General features: G+C 46.3%; 1 pseudogene; it reads right to left on the reverse strand.

Annotated features, from left to right (window-relative positions):
* The window catches only part of LOC123990154, a 187,841-nt pseudogene extending 164,530 nt beyond the window's left edge, over positions 1-23,311 (reverse strand).
* Positions 23,312-27,522: the final 4,211 nt, after the last annotated feature.

Here is a 27,522-nt window from a genome sequence, read left to right on the forward strand (position 1 = left end):
TTAGCAGTCTGTCCAGGCCTGACCTCCAGGTCGGGGTAATTTAGGCCAGCCTCGGCCTAGCCCCAGCCCAGACACATACACCCTTAGTGGGCAACAGGTCCTCATGGCCTCCCTGAGGTGTCTGGAGCTAGAGGAAGGCCAGAGGTACACCTAAAGTAAGCCTGCTTTGAGCCTGTAGTTCTATTCCAGTGCTCTGTATCACTGTAGTGTCTCTCCAGTGTGAATGAAGATGTTCTCTACCTGTGCTGTTCCTAATCAACTGTAATGACTTCATCCCAGGGAGCTGGCAGCTCATTACCCCCAATACATCTGTAGAGGTCTGGAACTGGAGGGACCTCTGTGCCCCCCCCACTCCCCATCTCTCTCTCTCTGCACGGCTGAGCACCACGCAGACCGGCACAGAGAGGCTGTCACAGCCCACAGCAGAGATACTGTGATGGGGCTAAACTCTCCGCCTGTGTGTATGTGTGACCTTACACCTGACAATGAGGCGCTACTGTACAGTAGCGGCACTGAGATGTATACATTCTCTCTCTCATACACACAGTCTCAGAGTGTCTCAGACAGGTCATTATGTATTTCTGTGGTCAGTGACCTGTGCACCTTGTTGAGTCATCTCCTAATAGCAGCAGAGCAGAGCCTGTGATACCCTAAACCAAGACAGAGAGAGAGAGAGAGAGAGAGAGAGAGAGAGAGAGAGAGAGAGAGAGAGAGAGAGAGAGAGAGAGAGAGAGAGAGAGAGAGAGAGAGAGAGAGAGAGAGAGAGAGAGAGAGAGAGAGAGAGAGAAAAAAAAAAGTGAGATGGAGAGCAAAGCACAGAGGATCTAGTGTGACGACCCTCCCACTCTGTCTGCCGTATTCTGTCTTTGTTCTTGTTTTCTTATTAGGATGCCGGTGGGCGGAGTTGAGAGGGTCGTCAGCTACATGGGAAACACCTGGGCCAGGTGTCTCCCAGGATAAATAGACCTCTTCAACATTCATGGAGGAGACTCTCTCCATGCAGACACCTGTTGTAGATTGTGGTGTGGTTCTTGGTGGCCTTTTGTTTGTTTGCTTTGGCACCTTTCAACACCCTGCATTATCACATTCATGCATGCAAAACACTCACTTACACTACGGACTACTGATTACACACACCATTGGATATTTTCCTTAGTTGCTTTAGTTAATAAATATATCTTTTGTTACTCCTTATCTCCACGTTGTCTCCCTTCGTTACGGGCTTTGAGCCGGTTCGTGACAAGTGGGGGCTCATCCGGGATCTTTGAACTATTGGTTTGGGGAGGCCTTGGAAAAGTGGTTGGGCAGGGTGAAGTGCGTCCTGTTCGGGCTAAAGTGGTGGCTATTGATGCTTTTCCACCACCAACTACTAAAAAGGAACTGATGCGTTTCTTGGGCATGATTGGTTATTACCGTAGTTTTTGTAATAACTTCTCTACTGTGGTCGCTCCCTTGACAGATATGCTGAAAGCTAAGGCTGTTTACGTTTGGTCTACTCGTTGTCAACACGCTTTTGAAGATTCAAAGAGGTTGCTTACCTCAACTCCAGTGCTGGCTGCTCCTCGCATGGATTTGTCATTTACCTTGCAGGTGGATGCTAGTCATGTGGGGGCAGGTGCAGTTTTGCTGCAAGCAGATGTGTCTGGGATTGAGAAGCCTGTTAGTTTCTTTTCTAAAAAGTTTAACGATTATCAGTTGAACTATTCGGTTATTGAAAAGGAAGCGCTAGCACTCATTTGGGCGCTACAACACTTCGAAGTGTATGTCGGGTCGGGGGTAGTACCTATTGTGGTCTACACCGACCATAACCCCTCACTTTTTTGAGGTCCATGATGTGTCCAAACCAGAGGATAATGCGATGGTGTTTATTTTACAATCATTCCATCTCGATGTGAGGCACATCCGGGGGACTGAAAACGTGATTGCTGATGCGCTCTCTCGTGCGCCCTGTTCCTAATGTTTACGTGACTAACCATTGTTTCGTATTGTCATGTTCTCTCTGTCCTGTCTGCTCCCTCCTGGTCTTGTTTTCTTTCCTCTTAAATGTTGCTTCCTGTGCGAAGGTTGCTGAGGTCTGGGGAGGAGGTTGGCTGGGGCAAATTGTAAGTGTGAACACGTAAACCCTCATCAATTTGGGGCACAGAGGCCTGTGTCAAAGAGGCCTGTGTCAATTTGGGGCGCAGAGGCCTGTGTCAATTTGGGGCGCAGAGGCCTGTGTCAATTTGGGGCGCAGAGGCCTGTGTCAATTTGGGGCGCAGAGGCCTGTGTCAATTTGGGACGCAGAGGCCTGTGTCAATTTGGGACGCAGAGGCCTGTGTCAATTTGGGACGCAGAGGCCTGTGTCAATTTGGGACGCAGAGGCCTGTGTCAATTTGGGACGCAGAGGCCTGTGTCAATTTGGGACGCGGGAGGCTGGTATGTTGTTCCGGGGTCCTTGTTGGTCCCCGGTTTTATGGGGGGAATGTGACGACCCTCCCACTCTGTCTGCCGTATTCTGTCTTTGTTCTTGTTTTCTTATTAGGATGCCGGTGGGCGGAGTTGAGAGGGTCGTCAGCTACATGGGAAACACCTGGGCCAGGTGTCTCCCAGGATAAATAGACCTCTTCAACATTCATGGAGGAGACTCTCTCCATGCAGACACCTGTTGTAGATTGTGGTGTGGTTCTTGGTGGCCTTTTGTTTGTTTGCTTTGGCACCTTTCAACACCCTGCATTATCACATTCATGCATGCAAAACACTCACTTACACTACGGACTACTGATTACACACACCATTGGATATTTTCCTTAGTTGCTTTAGTTAATAAATATATCTTTTGTTACTCCTTATCTCCACGTTGTCTCCCTTCGTTACGGGCTTTGAGCCGGTTCGTGACACTAGTTAAAGGGCCTGTCTTGTGTCGTCACTCAGAGGACAGAGCTGAATAGTTTACGACTGTCTGAGTGCTGGACGGCGCCTGGTCAGAAGTTCTACCCTACATATGTGAAAAGGTGTGCTGGCACCCCAGGCTGAATGCTGGGTAATTATTAGTATGCTTGATCGCTAAGGGAGCCTGGGAGTGGGTGCTGAAGGTACACCCCCCCAGGGAATGAACATTGAACCAGAGAGACTCCTCTGAACCTCTACCCATAACCCACCTCTTCTCCGACCATTAAAGTGGAGTGAAGTTGCCCTTAGATACTAATCTCAGGTCGGTCTTGTGTTTTATGCTTAATGGTTGAGGTTAGGATCTGATTAGGGTAAGCCGATTCTAGACCAGTGTCTAAGTGCAACGTCCACCCAGAGAAGCTCCTGAAGTAGTCGTGAAGATGCTAGTCAAGAAATTGTCTTCAGAATGAAAGGTTACATACAGTGGTGGGAAAAGTACCCAATCGTCATACTTGAGTTAAAGTTAAAAGATACCTTAATAGAAAATGACTCAAGTAAAAGTAAAAGTCACCCAGTAAAATATTACTTTGAGTAAAATCCTTTTGGTAAAAAATATACTTAATTGTCGAAAGTAAATGTAATTGCTAAAATATACATAATCAAAAGCAAAAATATAAATAATTTCAAATTCCTTATATTAAGCGAACCTGAGCCTCTCCTTGTTCGGGCGGTGCTCGGTGTTCGACGTCACCGGTCTTCTAGTCATCATTGATCCATTTTTCATTTTCCATTGGTTTTGTCTTGTCTTCCCACACACCTGTTTTCAATCCCATTCATTACCTGTTGTGTATTTAACCCTCTGTTTCCCCTCATGTCTTTGTCAGAGATTGTTTTATTGTCCGTGTTGTTTATTTGTTGTGTTGGTGCGCGACGGGTCCTCGTACCCACGTTTGTTCATGTCTGTACTTTTAGTGTTATGGAGCATGTTCCGCGGACATTTATTAAAAGACTCCATTATGACTCTCCTGCGCCTGACTTCCCTGCCACCTATACACACGGCGCTGACAGAACCAGACGGCACAAAGTTTTGATTTATTTGATGGATATCCAGAGGAACACTCCAACACTCATTTACAAGCGAAGCGTTTGTGTTTAGTGAGTCCGTCAGATTAGAGGCAGTAGGGATGACCAGGGATGTTCTCTTGAAAAATGAATGAATTGGCCAATATCCTTGTCCTGCTAAGTATTCAGAATGTAACAAGTACTTTTGGGTGTACGGGAAAATGTAGTAAAAAGTACATTTGTTTTCTTTAGGAATGTAGTGGAGTAAAAAAAAGTTGTCAAAAATATAAATAGCAAAGTTCGGAAACCCCCAAAAACTACTTAAGTAGTCCTTTCAAGTATTTTTACTTAAGTACTTTACAGCGCTGGTTACGTATACACACACACACACACACACACACACACACACACACACACACACACACACACACACACACACACACACACACACACACACACACACACACACACACACACACACACACACACACACACACACATGCATACACACACACACGCACGCACGCACAACCACAATATGACCTAAACTATAGAGTTAGACAGTAGATATGAGTGCTGTGTGGGATTTAACTCACCCAGAATGCTCTATATTTCCACATTCATTTTCCCTCACATCCTAAAGCTTGAGATAAGAGATGCGTTTAGCCTCTCGCACATACACACCACTGCAGGCTAGAGTATTCAGTTGTGATAACCGCACTAAAGGACAGAGTGAAAGTCCCACTTTAAAGGCGTTGGATTATCTACTAGCGGGAAACGGGGGGCCAGGCACGGCCGAAACGGGGGGCCAGGCACGGCCGAAACGGGGGGCCAGGCACGGCCGAAACGGGGGGCCAGGCACGGCCGAAACGGGGGGCCAGGCACGGCCAAAACGGGGGGCCTAGCACGGCCGTACTGATCTCTGATAAGCCAGATGAAGGCATGGAGAGTGGAACATGATGTTAGTGAGTGATAGTCTGGCTGATGATTAAAACGTCATGGCTCTTCATAGATGCCTTGCTCCACATCTGATCACAGTGAGGGAGGGAGCTGCAATACCCTGCTATGTTAATATTAGGAATATATGTTGCTATTCTTTCTCCTCAGATGACTGCTTTACATATTTAAGCCACTAAAATACAACACTTGACTGGTAAGGAGAGCATTAATAATATTGTATATTTAGTGAAAACGAACACTGGATTTCTTCATTAATTTGAGAGTATGGGCCGACACCAACTAACAGTGCACACAGCGCACTGAACTAGGCAATACACGGTGCATTCAGAAAGTACTCAGACCCTTTGACTTTTTCCACATTTTGTTATGTTACAGCCTCATTCTAAAAATAATTAAATGAATGTTTTTCATCAATCTACACACAATACCACGATGATGACAAATCCAAAACAGGTTTTTATAAAACATTTTACATTTATAAACAGGAATATGTTATTTACATTCAGACCGTTCACTATGAGACTCAAAATTTAGTTCAGGTGCATCCTGTTTCCATTGATCATCCTTGAGATGTTTCTACAACTTGATTGGAGTCCACCTGTGGTAAATTCAATTGATTGGACATGATTTGGAAAAGCACACACCTGTCTATATAAGGTCCCACAGTTAACAATGCATGTCAGAGCAAAAACCAAGCCATGAGGTCAAAGGAATTGTCCATGTCCGAGCTCATAGACAGGATTGTGTCGAGGAACAGATCTGGTGAAGGATACCAAAACATGTCTGCAGCATTGAAGGTCCCCAAGAACAAAGTGGCCTTCATCATTCTTAAATGGAAGACGTTTGGATCCACCAACACTCTTCCTAGAGCTGTCTGCCCGGCCAAACTGAGCAATCAGGGGGAGAAGGGCCTTGGTCAGGGAGGTGACCAGAACCCAATGGTCACTCTGACAGAGCTACAGAGTTCCTCTGTAGAGATCGGAGAACCTTCCAGAAGGACAACCATCTCTGCAGCACTCCATCAAATCAGGCCTTTATGTTAGAGTGGCCAGACAGAAGCCACTCCTCAGTAAAACGCACATGACAGCCCGCTTGGTGTTTGCCTAAAGGCACTTAAAGGACTCTCAGACCATGAGAAACAAGATTCTATGGTCTGATGAAACCAAGATTGAACTCTTTGGCCTGAATGCCAAGCGTCACATCTGGAGGAAACCTGGCACAATTGCTACGGTGAAGCATGGTGGTCGCAGCGTCATGTTGTGGTTTTTTTTTCATTGGCAGGGACTGGGAGACTAGTCCGGATCAAGGGAAAGATGAATGAAGTACAGAGATATCGTTGATGAAAACCTGCTCCAGAGCGCCCAGGACCTCGGAAGGTGAACCTTCGCCCACAGTTTAACAGAACTACGCCCCTAAGCACACAGCCAAGACAACGCAGGAGTGGCATCGGGACAAGTCTCTGACTGTCCTTGAGTGGCCCAGACAGAGCCTGGACTTGAACCCGATCGAACATCTCTGGAGAGATCTGAAAATAGCTGTGCAGCGACACTCCCCATCCAACCTGACAGAGCTTGAGAGGATCTGCAAAGAAGAATGGGAGAACATTGTAGCTTCAACATTGTAGAGTCATACCCAAGAAGAGTCTGTAATCGATGCCAAAGGTGCTTCAACAAAGTACTGAGTAAAGGGTCTGAATACGTGTGATATGTAAATGTGATATTTCATTTTTAAAATGTTTATACATTTGCAGAAATGTCTAAAAATCTGTTCTTGCTTCGCCATTATGGGGTAGTGTGTGTAGATTGATGAGGGTAGAAAATGATTGAATACATTTTAGAATAAAGCTCAAACGTAACAAAATATGGAAAAAGTCAAGGGGTCTGAATACTTTCCGAATGCACTGTATATATGGCAGAGTGATGGGTGCTGTTGTGATTCTGGATGGCCATTTAGCTAGAAACAATGACAAGAAACTGCCATGTGGGGAATTGTAAGTGGCTCGTTCCAGCTGATTTCATCTGGTTCTTGATGCCATGTCTCGTTCTGAGGTGTTTTGACAGATATCATGTCAATGCTAATATTGAAAAAATTTGCTGTAGCAACTGTAGCAATGTATTGTAGAGGCAACAAGTGCTCATTCATTGTGCACATTGTCACGGCTCCTCCTCTGCCTTGCAGCGGCGGTTCCTGCTGCAAGGCAGAGGAGGAGCCGTGACAACATGTATTTTATGTTTTCAATAAACATTGCAGACAAAATATACAGTGGCAAGAAAAATGATGTGAACCACAACAATAAACAAACACTGTCTGCTTAAAGTAATAACACACAAACAATTATACTTGTTCATGTCTTTATTGAACGCACAGTGATAACATTCACAGTGCAGGGTGGGAAAAGTACATGAACCCTTGGATTTAATAACTGGGTGACCCTTCTTTGGCAGCAATAAACTCAAGATGGCGTAGCAGTCGGACGTGTGTTTAGTCTTGTCCCGTCCTGTCTAGTGTAAATATAGTTTTATTCGTTTTTTTTCTGTATATATTTCGTACATATTTTAATCTCACTTTCCAACTAGAGCTGAATATACTCTCCTGCAACCCGCATCACCCAATGTGGTACGGATCTGCTTTTTCTATACTTTACTTTAGAACCGGAACCCCCATCAGAAGCTAGCCAGCTAACTAGCTACTAGCTAGTACTCAGTTAGCCATTGCTAGCGGTCTTCAAAGCTAACTAGGACACCAGCGCGACATCAACCCAGAGCACATCAGACTGCTTTTTCTCCGGATTCCTACCGCAAGCTCTGAACCTTTACACCGGATCATCGCAACTAGCTAGCTGCAATCCGAGTGGCTACTCCTGGCTAACGTCTCTGTCCCAAAACAAGCACCAATTAGCCTTGAGCTAGCCTCGAGCTAAGCCCATCTCCCGACTAGCCGAAGAGGCCCAACAATACCTCTTTTGCCAATTGGCCTGGACCCTTTACTGCCGACACGGAGCCCCGCCGATCCATCACGACTGGTCCGCCGACATAATCGTCCGAGGTGGTTTCAACAGGCTTTTTCGTTGCGACATCGTCAAAGATCCATCTGCCGGCCAAGGCCCGCGAGCTTTCTGAAACGCTGTGTCTCCAGCTCACCTAGCGTACTAGAGCACCTGTAGCATACTCCTGGGCTACAATTACCCGGGCCCACGACCGGTCTGTCGATGTCACCGCATGAAGAGGAATAAACAGACTCACCCCATCGCGACGTCCCCCCAAAGGTTAACTCTCTAGCCCTCGCTATCTCCCTGCTTGCTAATTGGGCCTGCTAACGGCTAGCTTGTCTAGCCCAGGCCTACGAACTGTTAGCTTGTTAGCACAGGCCTGCTAACCATCCGAATCACTGCATCCCAAACACTCTGAACCCATTTACTTTCTATCTCTTTTTGATTTTTATTTTGTTTATACCTTCCGGAAACTTGCCTCACCCACTGTGGTACGGAATCGCTGTTACTTTTAATTTTAATTTTATTTTTATGACACACTCAAGAACCTCCAGACGCTAACCAGCTAACTAGCTACAAGCTATTTAGTCATTGTTAGTTAAAAAAATAATAATAATAAAATAAAAAACCTGGATAACACTCGCCAGCCCAGCCCCCTGCCCCATCCACCGCTGCCCCCTGGACACTGATCTCTTGGCTACATAGCTGACGCACACTGGACTGCCCATTAATCACGGTACTCCACTCTGCTTGTTTGTTTTATCTGTCGGCCCAGTTGCCTAGTCAACGCCATTTTACCTGCTGTTTGTTGTGCTAGCTGATTAGCCTCGCCCACTGTTTTTAGCTAGCTTTCTCAATTCAACACCTGTGACTACTGTATGCCTCGCTGTATGTCTCTCTCAAATGTCAATATGCCTTGTATACTGTTGTTCAGGTTAGTTATCATTGTTTTAGTTCACAATGGAGCCCCTAGATCCACTCTGCATACCCCTGTTACCTCCCTTGTCCCACCCCCCACACATGCGGTGACATCACCCATTACAACCAGCATGTCCAGAGATACAACCTCTCTCATCATCACCCAGTGCCTGGGCTTACCTCCGCTGTACCCGCACCCCACCATACCCCTGTCTGCGCATTATGCCCTGAATATATTCTACCATGCCCAGAAACCTGCTCCTCTTATCCTCTGCCCCCATAGCTCTAGGCGACCAGTTTTGATAGCCTTTAGCCGTACCCTCATACTACTCCTTCTCTGTTCCGCGGGTGATGTGGAGGTAAACCCAGGCCCCGCATGTCCCGAGGTACCCTCATTTGTTGACTTCTGTGATCGAAAAAGTCTTGGTTTTATGCATGTCAACATCAGAAGCCTCCTCCCTAAGTTTGTTTTACTCACTGCTTTAGCACACTCTGCTAACCCTGATGTCCTTGCCTTGTCTGAATCCTGGCTCAGGAAGGCCACCAAAAATTCAGAGATTTCCATACCCAACTATAACATCTTCCGTCAAGATAGAACTGCCAAAGGGGGCGGAGTCGCAGTCTACTGCAGAGATAGCCTGCAAAGTAATGTCATACTTTCCAGGTCCATACCCAAACAGTTTGAACTACTAATTTTGAAAATTACTCTCTCCAGAAACAAGTCTCTCACTGTTGCCGCCTGCTACCGACCCCCCCTCAGCTCCCAGCTGTGCCCTGGACACCATTTGTGAATTGATCGCCCCCCCATCTAGCTTCAGAGTTCGTTCTGTTAGGTGACCTAAACTGGGATATGCTTAACACCCCGGCAGTCCTACAATCTAAGCTAGATGCCCTCAATCTCACTCAAATCATCAAGGAACCCACCAGGTACAACCCTAACTCTGTAAACAAGGGCACCCTCATAGACGTCATCCTGACCAACTGGCCCTCCAAATATACCTCTGCTGTCTTCAACCAGGATCTCAGCGATCACTGCCTCATCGCCTGTATCCGCCACGGAGCCGCAGTCAAACGACCACCCCTCATCACTGTCATACGCTCCCTAAAACACTTCTGTGAGCAGGCCTTTCTAATCGACCTGGCCCGGGTATCCTGGAAGGACATTGACCTCATCCCGTCAGTTGAGGATGCATGGTCATTCTTTAAAAGTAACTTCCTCACCATTCTAGATAAGCATGCTCCGTTCAAAAAATGCAGAACCAAGAACAGATACAGCCCTTGGTTCACTCCAGACCTGACTGCCCTCGACCAGCACAAAAACATCCTGTGGCGGACTGCAATAGCATCGAATTAGCCCCCGTGATATGCAACTGTTCAGGGAAGTCAGGAACCAATACACGCAGTCAGTCAGGAAAGCTAAGGCCAGCTTCTTCAGGCAAAAGTTTGCATCCTGTAGCTCCAACTCCAAAAAGTTCTGGGACACTGTGAAGTCCATGGAGAACAAGAGCACCTCCTCCCAGCTGCCCACTGCACTGAGGCTAGGAAACACGGTCTCCACCGATAAATCCATGATTATCGAAAACTTCAATAAGCACTTCTCAACGGCTGGCCATGCCTTCCGCCTGGCTACTCCAACCTCGGCCAACAGCTCCGCCCCCCCTGTAGCTCCTCACCCAAGCCTCTCCAGGTTCTCCTTTACCCAAATCCAGATAGCAGATGTTCTGAAAGAGCTGCAAAACCTGGACCCGTACAAATCAGCTGGGCTTGACAATCTGGACCCGCTATTTCTGAAACTATCTGCCGCCATTGTCGCAACCCCTATTACCAGCCTGTTCAACCTCTCTTTCATATCGTCTGAGATCCCCAAGGATTGGAAAGCTGCCGCAGTCATCCCCCTCTTCAAAGGGGGAGACACCCTGGACCCAAACTGTTACAGACCTATATCCATCCTGCCCTGCCTATCTAAGGTCTTCGAAAGCCAAGTCAACAAACAGGTCACTGACCATCTCGAATCCCACCGTACCTTCTCCGCTGTGCAATCTGGTCTCCGAGCCGGTCACGGGTGCACCTCAGCCACACTTAAGGTACTAAACGATATCATAACCGCCATCGATAAAAGACAGTACTGTGCAGCCGTCTTAATCGACCTCGCCAAGGCTTTTGACTCTGGCAATCACCATATTCTTATCGGCAGACTCAACAGCCTCGGTTTTTCAGATGACTGCCTTGCCTGGTTCACCAATTACTTTGCAGACAGAGTTCAGTGTGTCAAATCGGAGGGCATGCTGTCCGGTCCTCTGGCAGTCTCTATGGGGGTGCCACAGGGTTCAATTCTCGGGCCGACTCTTTTCTCTGTGTATATCAATGATGTTGCTCTTGCTGCGGGCGATTCCCTGATCCACCTCTACGCAGACGACACCATTCTATATACTTTCGGCCTGTCATTGGACACTGTGCTATCTAACCTCCAAACGAGCTTCAATGCCATACAGCACTCCTTCCGTGGCCTACAACTGCTCTTAAACGCGAGTAAAACCAAATGCATGCTTTTCAACCGATCGCTGCCTGCACCCGCATGCCCGACTAGCATCACCACCCTGGATGGTTCCGACCTTGAATATGTGGACATCTATAAGTACCTAGGTGTCTGGCTAGACTGCAAACTCTCCTTCCAGACCCACATCAAACATCTCCAATCGAAAATCAAATCAAGAGTCGGCTTTCTATTCCGCAACAAAGCCTCCTTCACTCACGCTGCCAAGCTTACCCTAGTAAAACTGACTATCCTACCGATCCTCGACTTCGGTGATGTCATCTACAAAATGGCTTCCAACACTCTACTCAGCAAACTGGATGCAGTCTATCACAGTGCCATCCGTTTTGTCACTAAAGCACCTTATACCACCCACCACTGCGACTTGTATGCTCTAGTCGGCTGGCCCTCACTACATATTCATCGCCAGACCCACTGGCTCCAGGTCATCTACAAGTCCATGCTAGGTAAAGCTCCGCCTTATCTCAGTTCACTGGTCACGATGGCAACACCCATCCGTAGCACGCGCTCCAGCAGGTGTATCTCACTGATCATCCCTAAAGCCAACACATCATTTGGCCGCCTTTCGTTCCAGTACTCTGCTGCCTGTGACTGGAACGAATTGCAAAAATCGCTGAAGTTGGAGACTTTTATCTCCCTCACCAACTTCAAACATCAGCTATCCGAGCAGCTAACCGATCGCTGCAGCTGTACATAGTCTATAGGATAATAGCCCACCCATTTTCACCTACCTCATTCCCATACTGTTTTTTTTATACTGTTTTTATTTATTTATTTTTCTGCTCTTTTGCACACCAATATCTCTACCTGTACATGACCATCTGATCATTTATCACTCCAGTGTTAATCTGCAAAACTGTATTATTCGCCTACCTCCTCATGCCTTTTGCACACATTGTATATAGCTGGTTAAATAAAGGTGAAATAAAAAAATAAAAATAAAAAAACAAACGTTTTCTGTAGTTGCGGATCTGATCTGCACAACGGTCATGAGGAATTTTGGACCGTTCCACTTTACAAAACTGTTTCAGTTCAGCAATATTCTTAAGATGTCTGGTGTGAACCGCTCTCGACGTCATGCCACAGCATTTTAAATGGGGTTGAGGTCAGGACTCTAACTGGGCGACTCCAGAAGGCGTACTTTCTTCTGTTGACGACATTCTGTGTTTTGGGTCGTTTACCTATTGCATCACCCAACTTCTGTTGAGCTTCAATTGGCGGACAGATAGCCTTTTTATTCTCCTGCAAAAAAATTGATAACTTGGGAATTCATTTTTCCGTTGCTGATAGCAAGCTGTCCAGGCCCTGAGGCAGCCAGGCAGCCCCAAACCATAATGCTCCCTCCACCATACTTTACAGTTGGGATGAGGTTTTGATGTTGGTGTGCTGTCCCTTTTTCCCCCCAAACATAGTGTTGTGTGTTCCTTCCAAACAACTCAACTTCAGTTTAATCTGTCCACAGAATATTTTGCCAGAAACGCTGTGGAACATCCAGGTGCACTTTTGCAAACTTCAGACATGCAGCAATGTTTTTTTTAAACAGCAGTGGCTTCTTCCGTGTTGTCCTCCCATGAACACCATTCTTGTTTAGTGCTTTACATATCGTAGACCCGTCAACAGAGATGTTAGCATGTCCCAGAGATTTCTGTAAGCCTTTAGCTGACACTAGGATTCTTCTTAACCCCGTTGAGAATTCTGCGCTGTGCTCTTGCAGTCATCCTTGCAGGACGGCCACTCCTAGGGAGAGTAGCAACAGTGCTGAACTTTCTCCAGTTGTAGACAATTTGTCTTACCGTGGACTGATGAACATCAAGGCTTTAGAGATACTTTTGTAACTCTTTCCGGCTTTATGCAAGTCAACAATTAATCTTAGGTCTTCTGAGATCTCTTTTGTTCAAGGCATTGTTCACATCAGTCAATGCTTCTTGTGAATAGCAAACTCAAATGTTGTGAGTGTTTTTTATAGGCCAGGGCAGCTCTAACCAACATCTCCAATCTTGTCTTCTTGGTTGGACTCCAGGTTAGCTGACTCCTGACTTCAATTAGCCTAGGGGTTCACATACTTTTTCCAACCTACACTGTGAATGTGTAAATGATGTGTTCACTATAGACAAGAAAAATACAATCATTTGTGTGTTATTAGTTTAAGCACACTGTGTTTGTCTATTGTTGTGACTAAGATGAAGATCCGATCCAATGTTACGACTCATTTATGCAGAAATCCAGGTCCAAAGGGTCGACTTACTTTTTCTTGCCACTGTAGTTTACATGTTGTCAATAATCTAAGCCAACCCCAACCCTGTCTGTTTGCACCATAGATGCACACGTGTCGGTTTTGTTGCTAAACAACCAACCCGTCTATACAGTAGTCTGTGAGAGAATCTAATGATCCAAGACATTAACCCGCTTTAACAACTATCAAATAAAACATTTTCAGACACATGCAGCTCCAGGTGTTTCAGTGATGGTCTGTACCTTGTGTGTGTGTGTGTCTGTGTGTGTGTGTACCACTCCACCTGTGGTCCTATAAATCAGGCCTGTGTTTTAAACGAAGCCTGAGTTAATTGCACAACAGACACACACGGGGGCTTTTGGGTAGTTTTTTTGAGTAGACATTCTGTTTATGTTTGCATCCTGGAACAATCTCCACGGATCCCGCAAGCAAACGCTAGCAATTAAAACGATAGCATCTTCATATCCCTGCTCATATCCCTGCTCCCAATAACTGAAATAATATCGCTGTTTCATTAAGCCTTAATGTGGGGAAAGAGGGGAGAGGCTGGGGCGCTAAAGAAGGTACCCGTTCAGACGCCTTATCAACCTCTGATTTAAATAACAGAAAAATGCTTAGCTTAAGGGTGTGTAGTGTGTATGTATATATGGTGTGTGTGTGTGGTCTTTATCAGACACAGGACGCTAAGCTAAGCGCTGTGTCAGCACACCAGGATTTAATTACCAGTGCTAGCTAGCTACCTTTGTCCTTTAATATTTACAAACATCTACACCACTGTTAGTCAGTTCATTAGAAAAACACCCCGCCCTGGTCTGGAGGAGAAACTAGGCTGCATATACAGGACTCATTGGGGACCATAGCAAGCCATCAGGTAGCTGCAGATTATAGGTGAGCAAGAGGAACAGAGTAGTGTTGAGAGACTCCCTGTGCCTGATTCCCTCTGCCTGACTCCCTCTGCCTGACTCCCTCTGCCTGACTCCCTGTGCCTGACTCCCCTGACTCCCTATGCCTGACTCCCTATGCCTGACTCCCTGTACCTGACTCCCTGTGCCTGACTCCCTCTGCCTGACTCCCTCTGCCTGACTCCCTGTACCTGACTCCCTGTGCCTGACTCCCTCTGCCTGACTCCCTCTGCCTGACTCCCTCTGCCTGACTCCCTCTGCCTGACTCCCTGTGCCTGACTCCCTCTGCCTGACTCCCTGTGCCTGACTCCCTATGCCTGACTCCCTATGCCTGACTCCCTGTACCTGACTCTCTGTGCCTGACTCCCTCTGCCTGACTCCCTCTGCCTGACTCCCTGTGCCTGACTCCCTGTGCCTGACTCCCTGTGCCTGACTCCCTCTGCCTGACTCCCTCTGCCTGACTCCCTGTGCCTGACTCCCTGTGCCTGACTCCCTGTGCCTGACTCTCTCTGCCTGACTCCCTCTGCCTATCGAACACCATTCATCACAACCACAATTCACTAAAACACTGCTTCTGTCCACATCCCATCGTGCCTGCAGTGAAAAAACTAGAGGGGTTATAGCAGTGATGTAACAGTACAAACTGAAGTCTATATAACAGCAGCATGTGGCCTACAGTCAAGCGTAGCAGGATTAGTAGAGAAGTCTTGAAGAGCAGGAGTGTGTGTGTGTTCGGCCTGCAGGGTAGTTGATGATAAATCACAGTGGTACATGTTATAGTTCACATACACCATACTAATGACATTGTAAATATCCATGCCAGTAATAAGTAAAAAGTATGTAAGTACATGCATTGTTTCCATTTAAAATCACCTGTGTGCATATCAACATTAGAGAGAGAAAGGCATGCACTGAGACGGAGTTGTAATAGAACATATGGAGATAGTATCTATAAAGAGGGAGGATATACTGGGGGGTGTCAATTCTGCTGTTATAACCTATAATGTTGATCATACATTCTCCACACGGGGAGCTGGTCATGGATAAAACATCTGTGGTTGGAAAGCCATATGTGAGCACGGTATGAAAAGAGAGTAGTAGCTACACTATACCGTAACACTATAGTCTCCGAGCAGTAAAGGTTTAGGATATGTAGCCTCACGGGGAGAAGAGAGGACACACTCTCAGAGCTAAACTAACAAAGACAGGACGAAGAGGAAAAGAGGAAAAACAAGCCAGTGAATATCTCCTTCTCTCGCCATCTCTGTGAGTCACACTCTCTCCCTGAACCCTGACTGCTCCAGAGATCTGCTCCTTCCTTTTCCTCCATCCTTCCCTCTCTCCTCCTCTCGCAGATAGATGCCAAGACTAATATTTGGAATAATGAGGGACAGTTGAGACTCCAGAATAAAGTATGAGGACCATGAACAGTAGCATCTATTCCCACTCTCCAAAACAGCCAGTCAGTTCCAGTAGCCATAAAGCAAACTGACTCAATAACCAAGAAGCCATCTATTTAAATGACACAAATAACTCACTCATATCTAGTTTAGCCCACATAGTGACAGGCCATCTTTCTAACACCAGAAGTCTTAATTATCCGCTTCCTTACCGTAGACTTGGTGAATGGGGAAGCCAGGGTGAAGAACGATGTACGATGGATGGCCGTGTACATCAAGTTCCCAGGGTGCACTGCGTTGGCAGTGACACAGTGGGGCGCGAGGCGTCGGTGGAGCTCGTTGGAGAACAGGAGGTTGCACAGCTTGGCCCGGTTGTTGGCCAGCATGGACCAGTAGTCTGGGAGGAGGAGACAACACAGCCAGGTCCACCTTACCAGACTGGTCCATCAGGTCTGTAAACCTGGGAGAGGGAGGAACCAAGATTAACTTTGTTTAACCACACTGAACAAAAAATATTAACACAACATGTAAAGTGTTGGTTCCATTTTTCATGAGCTGAAAGAAAATATCCCAGAAATGTTACATACGTACAAAAAGCGTATGTCTCTCAAATGTTGTTCACAAATGTGTTTACATCCCTGTTAGGTGTGGCATATCAAGAAGATGATTAAACAGCATGATCATTATACAGGTGCACTTGTGCTAGGGACAATAAAAGGCCACTCTAAAATGTGCAGTTTTGTCACACAACACAATGCCACAAATGTCTCAAGTTTAAAGGGAGCGTGCAATTGGCATGATGACTGCAAGAATGTCCACCAGAGCTGTTGCCAGAGAATTGAATGTTAATTTCTCTACCATAAGCCGCATCCAACGTCATTATAGAGAATTTGGCAGTACGTCCAACTGACCTCACAACCGCAGACCACGTATAACCTCGCCAGCCCAGGACCTCCACATCCAGCTTCTTCCCCTGCGTGGTCATCTGAGACCAGCCACCCGGACAGCTGATAAAACTGTGGGTTTGCACAACCAAAGAATTTCTGCACAAACTGTCAGAAACCATCTCAGGGAAGCTCATCTGCATGCTTGTGGTCCTCACCAGGGTTGACCTGACATCAGTGGTCAATTGCTCACCTTCGATGGCCACTGGCATGCTGGAGAAGTGTGCTCTTCACAGATGAATCCCGGTTTCAACGTTGTCTAGGTTTGCTGATGTCAACGTTGTGAACAGAATGCCCCAGGGTGGCGGCGGGGTTATCGTATGGGCAGGCATAAGCTACGGACAACCAACACAATTACATTTTATTGATGTCAATATGAATTCACAGATATATCGTGATGAGATCCTGAGCCCCATTGTCCTGACATTCATCCGCCACCATCACCTCACATTACAGAACGATAATGCATGATAATGCACGGCCCCATGTGGCAAAGGATCTGTACACAATTCCTGGATGCTGAACATTTCCCAGTTCTTCCATGGCCTGCATACTCACCAGACATGTCACCCATTGAGGACAACAGCGTGTTCCAGTTCTTCCATGGCGTGCATACTCACCAGACATGTCACCCATTGAGGACAACAGTGTGTTCCAGTTCTTCCATGGCCTGCATACTCACCAGACATGTCACCCATTGAGGACAACAGCGTGTTCCAGTTCTTCCATGGCGTGCATACTCACCAGACATGTCACCCATTGAGCATGTTTGGGATGCTCTGGACGGAGGTGTACGACATCATGTTCCACTTCCCGCCAATATTCAGCGACTTCTCACAGACATTGAAGAGGAGTGGGACAACATTCCACAGGCCACAATCAACAACCTGATCAACTCTATGTGAAGGAGATGTGTCGCGATGAATGAGGCAAATAGTGGTCACACCAGATACTGCATATCTGTATCCTCAATCATGTGAAATCCATAGATTAGGGCCTAATTCAAGTTTTTTAATTGACTGGTTTACTTATATGAACTGTAACCAGTAAAACTTTTGAAAATGTTGAATATTGCGTTTATATTTTTGTTCAGTGTAGAAAAGTCTACATTTGACAGGAAAAGTCCAGTCAAGGATAACTTTATTGAAAGTACACATGAGTTAGTCTCCATTGGCAATACACATTTAAGTAAAACATTTAAGTGTGTATGCATGTGTGTGAATACATTCTGTAGAGTTTTTATAGCAGTGTGGTCCTGGCTGAATACAAATCCAGGGTGGGATATGATGTTCTTTAATTGCCTGCGACAGAGCAGTTAATGCCCAGATGTTTGACAAGGCCCTTGAACATTACACCGCTCGTTGGGTTATTATGCAGTCACAATAACACAGAGACGCACCGCAGTCAAACACACTCCCTCCTCCTCCCTCAAAGTGTGTGTGTGTGTGTGTGTGTGTGTGTGTGTGTGTGTGTGTGTGTGTGTGTGTGTGTGTGTGTGTGTGTGTGTGTGTGTGTGTGTGTGTGTGTGTGTGTGTGTGTGTGTGTGTGTGTGTGTGTGTGTGTGTGTGTGTGTGTGTGTGTGTGTGTGTGTGTGTGTGTGTGTGTGTGTGCATCTTAATCCAGTCATTAGAAAACCACCAATCAACATGTCACCTGGTTTCCTTGTTGTGATTTTACAAGCTGCCTGCTTGGCGTTTGTTTACCGTCCCGTCTCGGCTACATCCTTGCTTGGCTAAATTACAACATCTGCAGGCTTTATATTTCATGTGAGGAAACTGCTTTAGCACGTGGTGGGGTTAATAAATCAATTGGCTGAGTGAAATATGCAAATGTTTCTCTCAAAGCAAGTTTGTTGATGTTTGATAATACAATATGCTCGGATTTAACTTGCACCTGCAGGTATTAGGCAGTAAGAGATAGTTCACCTATTAGTATTGTGCCAATTACACTGCAGGCCCTGGTGTTGGGGGGTGTACAGTTTACAGCCTTTTCCCTCATGCCTCCTCCTCTGTCTCCATCCCTCTCCCTTTCTGTCTCTCCATCTTTTCATCCCTCCCACCTTGTCTGCTATATGCTGTAGGTCACAGCTTTTCATTACACCAGGGGGCTTAGGGAGCATAATCCACTACCGGGTCAGGGGTCAGTCTGGGAGCCTGTGAGAGAAAGGCTAAGTGAAATAACCAGGAAGTCATAGCAAATAACACACAATCCGAAAAGTAAGCGACTTCAACGAATGCAATATAGGTGTGGAATGGAGCGGGCAGAATGGCAGATGTAATATCAGATATTGTCTCTATCCCCTCTTCTAGGACCAGTGTGTTACTGACGCTCTCTGTGCCTGCTAAGCCCTCTTTGAAGGGGTTAGGCACCATTGATTAGGGATGGGAGAGGAGGAAGCACAGGAAGGGAGGGGTAGAGGAGGGGATGGATGAGGAGAGACAAAGATATGGGGAAATAGGTAGAAGGGGAGCGAAAAGAGGAGAATAAAGGGAGATCAGAGGGATGGAAAGAGGAGGAGAAGGGGAGATCAGAGGGATGGAAATAGGAGGATAAGGGGAGATCAGAGGGATGGAAAGAGGAGGAGAAGGGGAGATCAGAGGGATGGAAAGAGGAGGAGAAGGGGAGATCAGAGGGATGGAAAGAGGAGGAGAAGGGGAGATCCGAGGGATGGAAAGAGGAGGAGAAGGGGAGATCAGAGGGATGTAAAGAGGAGGAGAAGGGGAGATCAGAGGGATGGAAAGAGGAGGAGAAGGGGAGATCAGAGGGATGGAAAGAGGAGGATAAGGGGAGATCAGAGGGATGGAAAGAGGAGGAGAAGGGGAGATCAGAGGGATGGAAAGAGGGGGAGAAGGGGAGATCAGAGGGATGGAAAGAGGAGGAGAAGGGGAGATCAGAGGGATGGAAAGAGGAGGAGAAGGGGAGATCCGAGGGATGGAAAGAGGAGGAGAAGGGGAGATCAGAGGGATGGAAAGAGGAGGAGAAGGGGAGATCCGAGGGATGGAAAGAGGAGGAGAAGGGGAGATCAGAGGGATGGAAAGAGGAGGAGAAGGGGAGATCAGAGGGATGGAAAGAGGAGGAGAAGGGGAGATCAGAGGGATGGAAAGAGGAGAATCAGGTTTGAGGGGAAAGTGCCTGGTCTAATTGTAACTTCATAGGCCCTGTATCAATCATATCGTTTTCACTTTTTTTCTTTCAAACCACACTTCACTCTCCTCACTCCCTGTCAGTGTATGGGGGCTGACCTCTTGTCAATGAGTCTACTGCTCTCCTCTCATGCACGTCAGCCTCTACTACACTACATTATGTCTAGCGGAGCAGGGCTGTACTATGACGGCTGTTTGATCTGCAAGAATAACTCTGCCTATACGTCCAGTCCCTCTGAGCTAGGGGCTAATCAATCATTGCGATTGGCTGACTAGCTGACTGACTGACTGTAGCCAGGATCAATGTGTCCCATGCACACTGACTGCCTCGGATACACACGGGACAGCATACTGTAGCAGCCGGGGATCACCGTACACATACGGACATGCTTGATGAAGACGAGAGAGAGAGACCGAGAGAGAGGAGAGAGCGGGTGAGAGTTAGAGTCAGGGGGTCAGAGAGGAAGGCCTGGACATGTTAGACACATTGATGATAAAAGGAGATGTACAGGGCCTTCAGAAAGTATTCATATCCCTTGACTTACTCCACATTTTGTTGTGTTACAGCCTGAATTCAGAGTGGATGAAATATATGTCTTTCTCACCCATTTACATGCAATACCACATCATAATAATGGGACAATGTGTTTTTAGGTTTTCAAATGTCTTGAAAATGAAATAGAGACATATCTCATTAACATAAGTATTCACACTCCTGAGTTATATATACACCTTTGGCTGTGATTACACCTGTGTGTTTCTGGGTAAGTCTCTAAGAACTTTCCACACCTGGATTGTACAATATTTTCCTATTATTCATTTTAGAATTCTTAAAAGCTGCCAAGCTGACTGTTGATTAGACAGCCATTTTCAAGTCTTCCCATATATTTTTAAGCTGATTTACACTACCGGTCCATTTTTCTAGGGTTTTTCTTTATTTTTACTATTTTATACATTATTGAAAAATAGTGAAGACATCAAAACTATAAAATAACATATGTGGAATCATGTAGTAACCAAAAACGTGTTTAACAAATCAAAATATATTTTATATTTGAGATTTTTATTGCACACTCTTGTGTGCAAAGCAAAGCATACCCAAAACATGATGCAGCCACCTCCATGCTTCAAAATATGAAGAGTGGTACTCAGTCATGTGTTGTACTGGATTTCTCCAGAACATAACACCTTACAGAACATAACACCTTACAGAACATAACACCTTACAGAACATAACACCTTACAGAACATAACACCTTACAGAACATAACACCTTACAGAACATAACACCTTACAGAACATAACACCTTACAGAACATAACACCTTACAGAACATAACACCTTACAGAACATAACACCTTACAGAACATAACACCTTACAGAACATAACACCTTACAGAACATAACACCTTACAGAACATAACACCTTACAGAACATAACACCTTACAGAACATAACACCTTACAGAACATAACACCTTGCAGAACATAACACTTTGTATTCAGGAAAAAAAGTTCATTTCTTTGCCAATTTTTTTGCAGTATTACTTAAGTGCCTTGTTCCAAACAGGATGCATGTTTTGGAATATTATATTGTATATCTCTGTACAGGCTTCATTCTTTTCACTCTGCCATTTAAGTTAGTATTGTGGGGTAACTACAATGTTGTTAATCAACCCTTAATTTTCTCATATCACAGCCATTAAACTCTGTAACTGTTTTAGTCACCATTTGCCTCAAGGTGAAATCCCTGAGTGGTTTCCTTCATCTCTGGCAACTGTTAGAAAGGACGCCTGTATCTTTGTAGTGACTGGGTGTAATGATACACCATCCAAAGTGTAACTAATAACTTCACCAAGCTTAAATTGATATTCAATGTCCTTTTTTTTAACCCATCTTCCAACAGGAGCCCTTCTTTGTGAGGCATTGGAAAACCTCCTGGTCTTTGTGGTTGAATCTGTAATATAGAGTTTATACCGTATGCCGGAGTATCGCCTAGTTTTTAACCTTCCTTTCTGTTCCTTTTTAAACCTCTGAAATCGATGACTTTACCAATCAGTGCGGATAGAGCAGCTTGCTATGGAGCGGGCAAGCTATAGCCTAGTTGTTTACATACGGGATAGACAGACAAGTGTAAGGCGCGAGACGTGACTGAAATTGTGCAGGTGGGGAGAAAGCGAGAGGGTGGAGGAGAAGGCTGGGCTTAATGCGCTGGGCATCTTTGTATGACATGCATTATCCTAATTAGGCCCACAGAAGACCTACGGAGGTGCGGCTTTTATGGGGGAACTTTGAATGTCTCTGAACGTCTGACAGTTTGCTTAATGTTGCACCAGAGCTAGCTAGCTAACAACCTGGTGTGTGCAGAGTGGCACCAGAATTAACAACGCGTCTTACCTTTTTGTAGTTAATAAATCAAACGCGAAACTTGATAACTACAGTATCCTTAACTAGCGTTGAATAGGTTAATCCATTCTTCTCTAATTAAAAATCTGTCCCTAATTTCTGGATCACGGTTGTAACGTCAGTATGCTACCGTAGCCTATGCTTCAGAGGGGGAGGGGCAGGTAGCCAACAGATTTTCAGCTGGCAGGCAGATACTGGAATAAGTTTCTGAGTGACAGTGAGTGCATGGCATAGGTGCTTTGTTGCGTTTTTTTGTAGGACTGAAAAAAATGTCCAAAATGTAAAATAACATTATTAACCGGTTCCTATGCTTTTAAAATAGCGGTTCTGTTCCGGAACAGAATATATGACTGTCGTTCCTGGTTTTGTTCCCTGAACCAGTTCCAACCACTGGTTATAAATCATATTTTTTTCGTCAGTGAATACGGACCTGTGTGCCTCAGAGGACACCACCACCACACGGGCTGGGGCAGAGCATCGCAGCACTTCCTGTAGACATTGCACCAACAGGAAGTGACCTTGATGGCAGATCTGCCAGGCCATCTTCCGTCAGATGCCAGGGCTGGGTACACACTGCTGCATGACATATTAGGATGTGGAATGGTCTAAGGGGAGAGGAGAGGAACATACAGTGCAATGATACATTGAGGGCCATTATTACAAGATATAGGCACTGGGCCTATTCTCCATACTGTAACCAGAGATCTGGGGAAAGGGGAACAGTGGTGGAGAGGGAAAGAGAGGAGGGAAGGAAAGGAGGGAAGGAGAGAGGGGTGATATTTCTGCGTGCAGCTGCTAGGCCTCAGTAGGCCAAGACAGAGACAAGAGAGAGACAAGACAGAGACATGGTATGAGTGATCTGACAGGGTATTAGTGACCCTCTATACAGTATTAGTGATATGCTATAGAGGGCTTCCCCTCTTACTCCCCCATGGTCTGACTGATAGATAATGAATACATTTCGACACCAGTCAACAGAAAAGTCATCATATCAACCTCAGAGAGAGAGAAAAAATATAATACATACTCACACACTTCCATACAATCAAACTCACCATATACACATACACATCGCATCTGGGAATGTGTCTTTCGGGCCTCCCCTTCTTGTGTGTGTGTGTGCTGTGTGAGCAAGTGAAGATTGCCGTGTCGGCCTGAGCGGTGAGAGATCCTTGTCGGTGACAGCGTCGCTCCAGCGGGCTCGAAACCACAGTAACACAGTCGAACAATCCAAACACACCCCACCAATTTTTAATTTCTTCCATTAGAATTCATTATGAGGCCCAGGGCAGTTTGTGTACCCTGTGTTTAAGACTGCCTGCTGGATTAATTAAAAACTGGATGCTGGAAAATTAATGTGTGAATTGTTATCCCTGGCTCTAATGAGTCTTCCCCATAACGCTGCCAGAGAGGACTGGAGTGAACGTTCACCTTCAGGCCTCCTAACACACACGCACACATACATGCACGCACACAGGGTTCATTACTGAGAGTCACACTCACTCCTCACTAACTACCGAATGCCTACGTATGCAAATCATACACTTCATAAATACTACATACTGTACTTTCTATATATCTTTAGAAAAGTATGAACCCAGAGTTGTTAAACACAAATGAAGAAGTCGTCTTTAGATTCAACTCCAAATCCACTGCCTGAAATGTAACCGGTGTCGCTGTCTTGGAGTCAAGCCTTAAATTCAAACTTTTATAACAGAGCCAGAGAACAGGTTGGTGGAAAAATAAGGAGGCAGTGTTCCTCTCTGTTTAATAAAGCATGAAGTTCAGAGCCCTGGCCTCTGTATCACCAGGAAACATTGGCTTGCTGCTGCAGCCTGGGAACTCCACAGTCACCTTGGAAAGGCAGTTTCCCTGTCTTAACTGTTCAAATCAAATTGTATTTGTCACATGCTTCGTAAACAACAGGTGGAGACTAACAGTGAACTGCTAACTCACGGGTCATTCCCAATAATGCTGATACAAAGAAAAACAAATGTTGAAGAATATAAAAAATAATAACAAGGAATAAGTAGAACAAAATAACAAGGAATAAATACACACATAATGTGTTGTGAAATGTATTATGAAATGTAATGTTATGTAATATTTTTAATTGTACATAACTGCCTTAATGTTGCTGGTCCCCAGAAAGAGTAGCTGCTGCATGGAGATCCTTAATAAATACAAATACAATACTGTTATGCAGGTGAGTGAGGACCCAAAAGCGGTTTAACAGAAACAGAGTCTTTTAATGTTCAAGCACAGGGAAAACATAAATCCTCTTCAGATGTATCGGTTGACTAGTCCCCTTCTAGTAGCAGAGGAGAATAGCAGGGCTAGCGGCAACAGACCACAGGTCCCTCCGGGTAGGCGCGGGCCGTAGAGGACAGAGGCACCTGATCAAACGCAGCATCTAATGAAGAGGCAGATAACGACAGGACAGAACAAGGGCGAAGCAAACGAGAATCCGACAAAGACAGAAGCAGAAACAGAGAGAGAAATAGAGACCTAATCAGAGGGAAAAGAGGGAACAGGTGTGAGAGAGACTCGGCGAGCTGGGACGAGAACAGAGGAGGCTGGTACCCGAGGCTACTCTGTAAAGGATATAGGCCGGTCGCAGACGAAGGAAGCGAGTTGTGAGCGTATTCTGCCCAGGGGAGCTGTTCTGCCCAAGACGCAGGGTTACGAAAGGAAAGACTGCGTAAGATGCGACCAATAGTCAGATTGGCCCGTTCTGCTTGACCGTTAGACTGGGGGTGAAAACCGGAAGAGAGACTGACGGAAGCCCCAATCAAACGGCAAAACTCCCTCCAAAATTGAGACGTGAATTGCGGACCCCTGTCCGAAACGGCGTCTGACGGAAGGCCATGAATTCTGAAAACATTCTCAATGATGATTTGTGCCGTCTCTTTAGCAGAAAGAAGCTTAGCGAGGGGAATAAAATGAGCCGCCTTAGAGAACCTATCGACAACCGTTAGAATAACAGTCTTCCCCGCTGACGAAGGCAGACCGGTAATAAAGTCTAAGGCGAAGTGAGACCACGGTCGAGAGGGAATGGAAAGCGGTCTGAGACGGCCGGCAGGAGGAGAGTTACCAGACTTAGTCTGCGCGCAGTCCGAACAAGCAGCCACGAAACGACGCGTGTCACGCTCCTGAGTGGGCCACCAAAAACGCTGGCGAATAGAAGCAAGCGTACCCCGAACGCCGGGGTGGCCGGCTAACTTGGCAGAGTGAGCCCACTGAAGAACGGCCAGATGAGTAGGAACGGGAACGAAAATAAGGTTACTAGGACAAGCGCGCTGCGACGGAGTGTGAGTGAGTGCTTGCTTTACCTGCCTCTCAATTCCCCAGACAGTCAACCCGACAACACGCCCCTCAGGGAAAATCCCCTCGGGGTCGGTGGAGGCTACTGAAGAACTGAAGAGACGGGATAAAGCATCAGGCTTGGTGTTCTTAGAGCCCGGATGATAAGAAATAACAAACTCGAAACGAGCGAAAAACAACGCCCAACGAGCCTGACGCGCATTAAGTCATTTGGCAGAACGGATGTACTCAAGGTTCCTATGGTCAGTCCAAACGACAAAAGGAACGGTCGCCCCCTCCAACCACTGTCGCCATTGACCTAGGGCTAAGCGGATGGCGAGCAGTTTGCGGTTACCCACATCATAGTTACGTTCCGACGGCGACAGGCGATGAGAAAAATACGCGCAAGGGTGGACCTTGTCGTCAGAATGGGAGCGCTGGGAAAGGATGGCTCCCACGCCCACCTCTGACGCGTCAACCTCGACAATGAACTGTCTAGAGACGTCAGGTGTAATAAGGATAGGTGCGGATGTAAAACGCTTCTTGAGGAGATCAAAAGCTCCCTGGGCGGAAACGGACCACTTAAAGCACGACTTGACAGAAGTAAGGGCTGTGAGAGGAGCTGCCACCTGACCGAAATTACAGATGAAACGACGATAGAAATTCGCGAAGCCGAGAAAGCGCTGCAGCTCGACACGTGACTTAGGGACGGGGCAATCGCTGACAGCTTGGACCTTAGCGGGATCCATCTTAATGCCTTCAGCGGAAATAACAGAACCGAGAAATGTGGCGGAGGAGACATGAAAAGCGCACTTCTCAGCCTTCACATAAAGACAATTCTCTAAAAGGCGCTGGAGGACACGTCGAACGTGTTGAACATGAATCTGGAGTGACGGTGAAAAAATCAGGATATCGTCAAGGTAAACGAAAACAAAGATGTTCAGCATGTCTCTCAGTACATCATTCACTAATGCCTGAAAGACAGCTGGAGCGTTAGCGAGGCCGAACGGCAGAACCCGGTATTCAAAGTGCCCTAACGGAGTGTTAAACGCCGTTTTCCACTCGTCCCCCTATCCCTGATGCGCACGAGATGGTAAGCGTTACGAAGATCCAACTTAGTGAAAAACCTGGCTCCCTGCAGGATCTCGAAGGCTGAAGACATAAGGGGAAGCGGATAACGATTCTTAACCGTTATGTCATTCAGCCCTCGATAATCCACGCAGGGGCGCAGGGTCCCGTCCTTTTTCTTAACAAAGAAAAACCCCGCTCCGGCGGGAGAGGAGGAAGGGACTACGGTACCGGCGTCGAGAGCTACAGACAAATAATCTTAGAGAGCCTTACGTTCGGGAGCCGACAGAGAGTATAGTCTACCCCGGGGGGGAGTGGTACCCGGAAGGAGATCAATACTACAATCATACGACCGGTGCGGAGGAAGGGAGGTGGCCCTGGACCGACTGAACACCGTGCGCAGATCGTGATATTCCTCCGGCACCCCTGTCAAATCACCAGGCTCCTCCTGTGAAGAAGGGACAGAGGAAACAGGAGGGATAGCAGACATTAAACACTTCACATGACAAGAGACGTTCCAGGAGAGGATATAATTACTAGACCAATTAATAGAAGGATTATGACACACTAGCCAGGGATGGCCCAAAACAACAGGTGTAAAAGGTGAACGGAAAATAAAAAAAGAAATGGTTTCGCTATGATTACCAGAGACAGTGAGGGTTAAAGGTAGCGTTTCACGCTGAATCCTGGGAAGAGGACTACCATCCAAGGCGAACAAGGCCGTGGGCTCCCCTAACTGTCTGAGAGGAATGTCATGTTCCCGAGCCCAGGCT

This window comes from Oncorhynchus gorbuscha, linkage group LG02 (assembly GCF_021184085.1).
Source record: "Oncorhynchus gorbuscha isolate QuinsamMale2020 ecotype Even-year linkage group LG02, OgorEven_v1.0, whole genome shotgun sequence".
In the NCBI taxonomy this organism is placed as follows: Eukaryota; Metazoa; Chordata; class Actinopteri; order Salmoniformes; family Salmonidae; genus Oncorhynchus; species Oncorhynchus gorbuscha.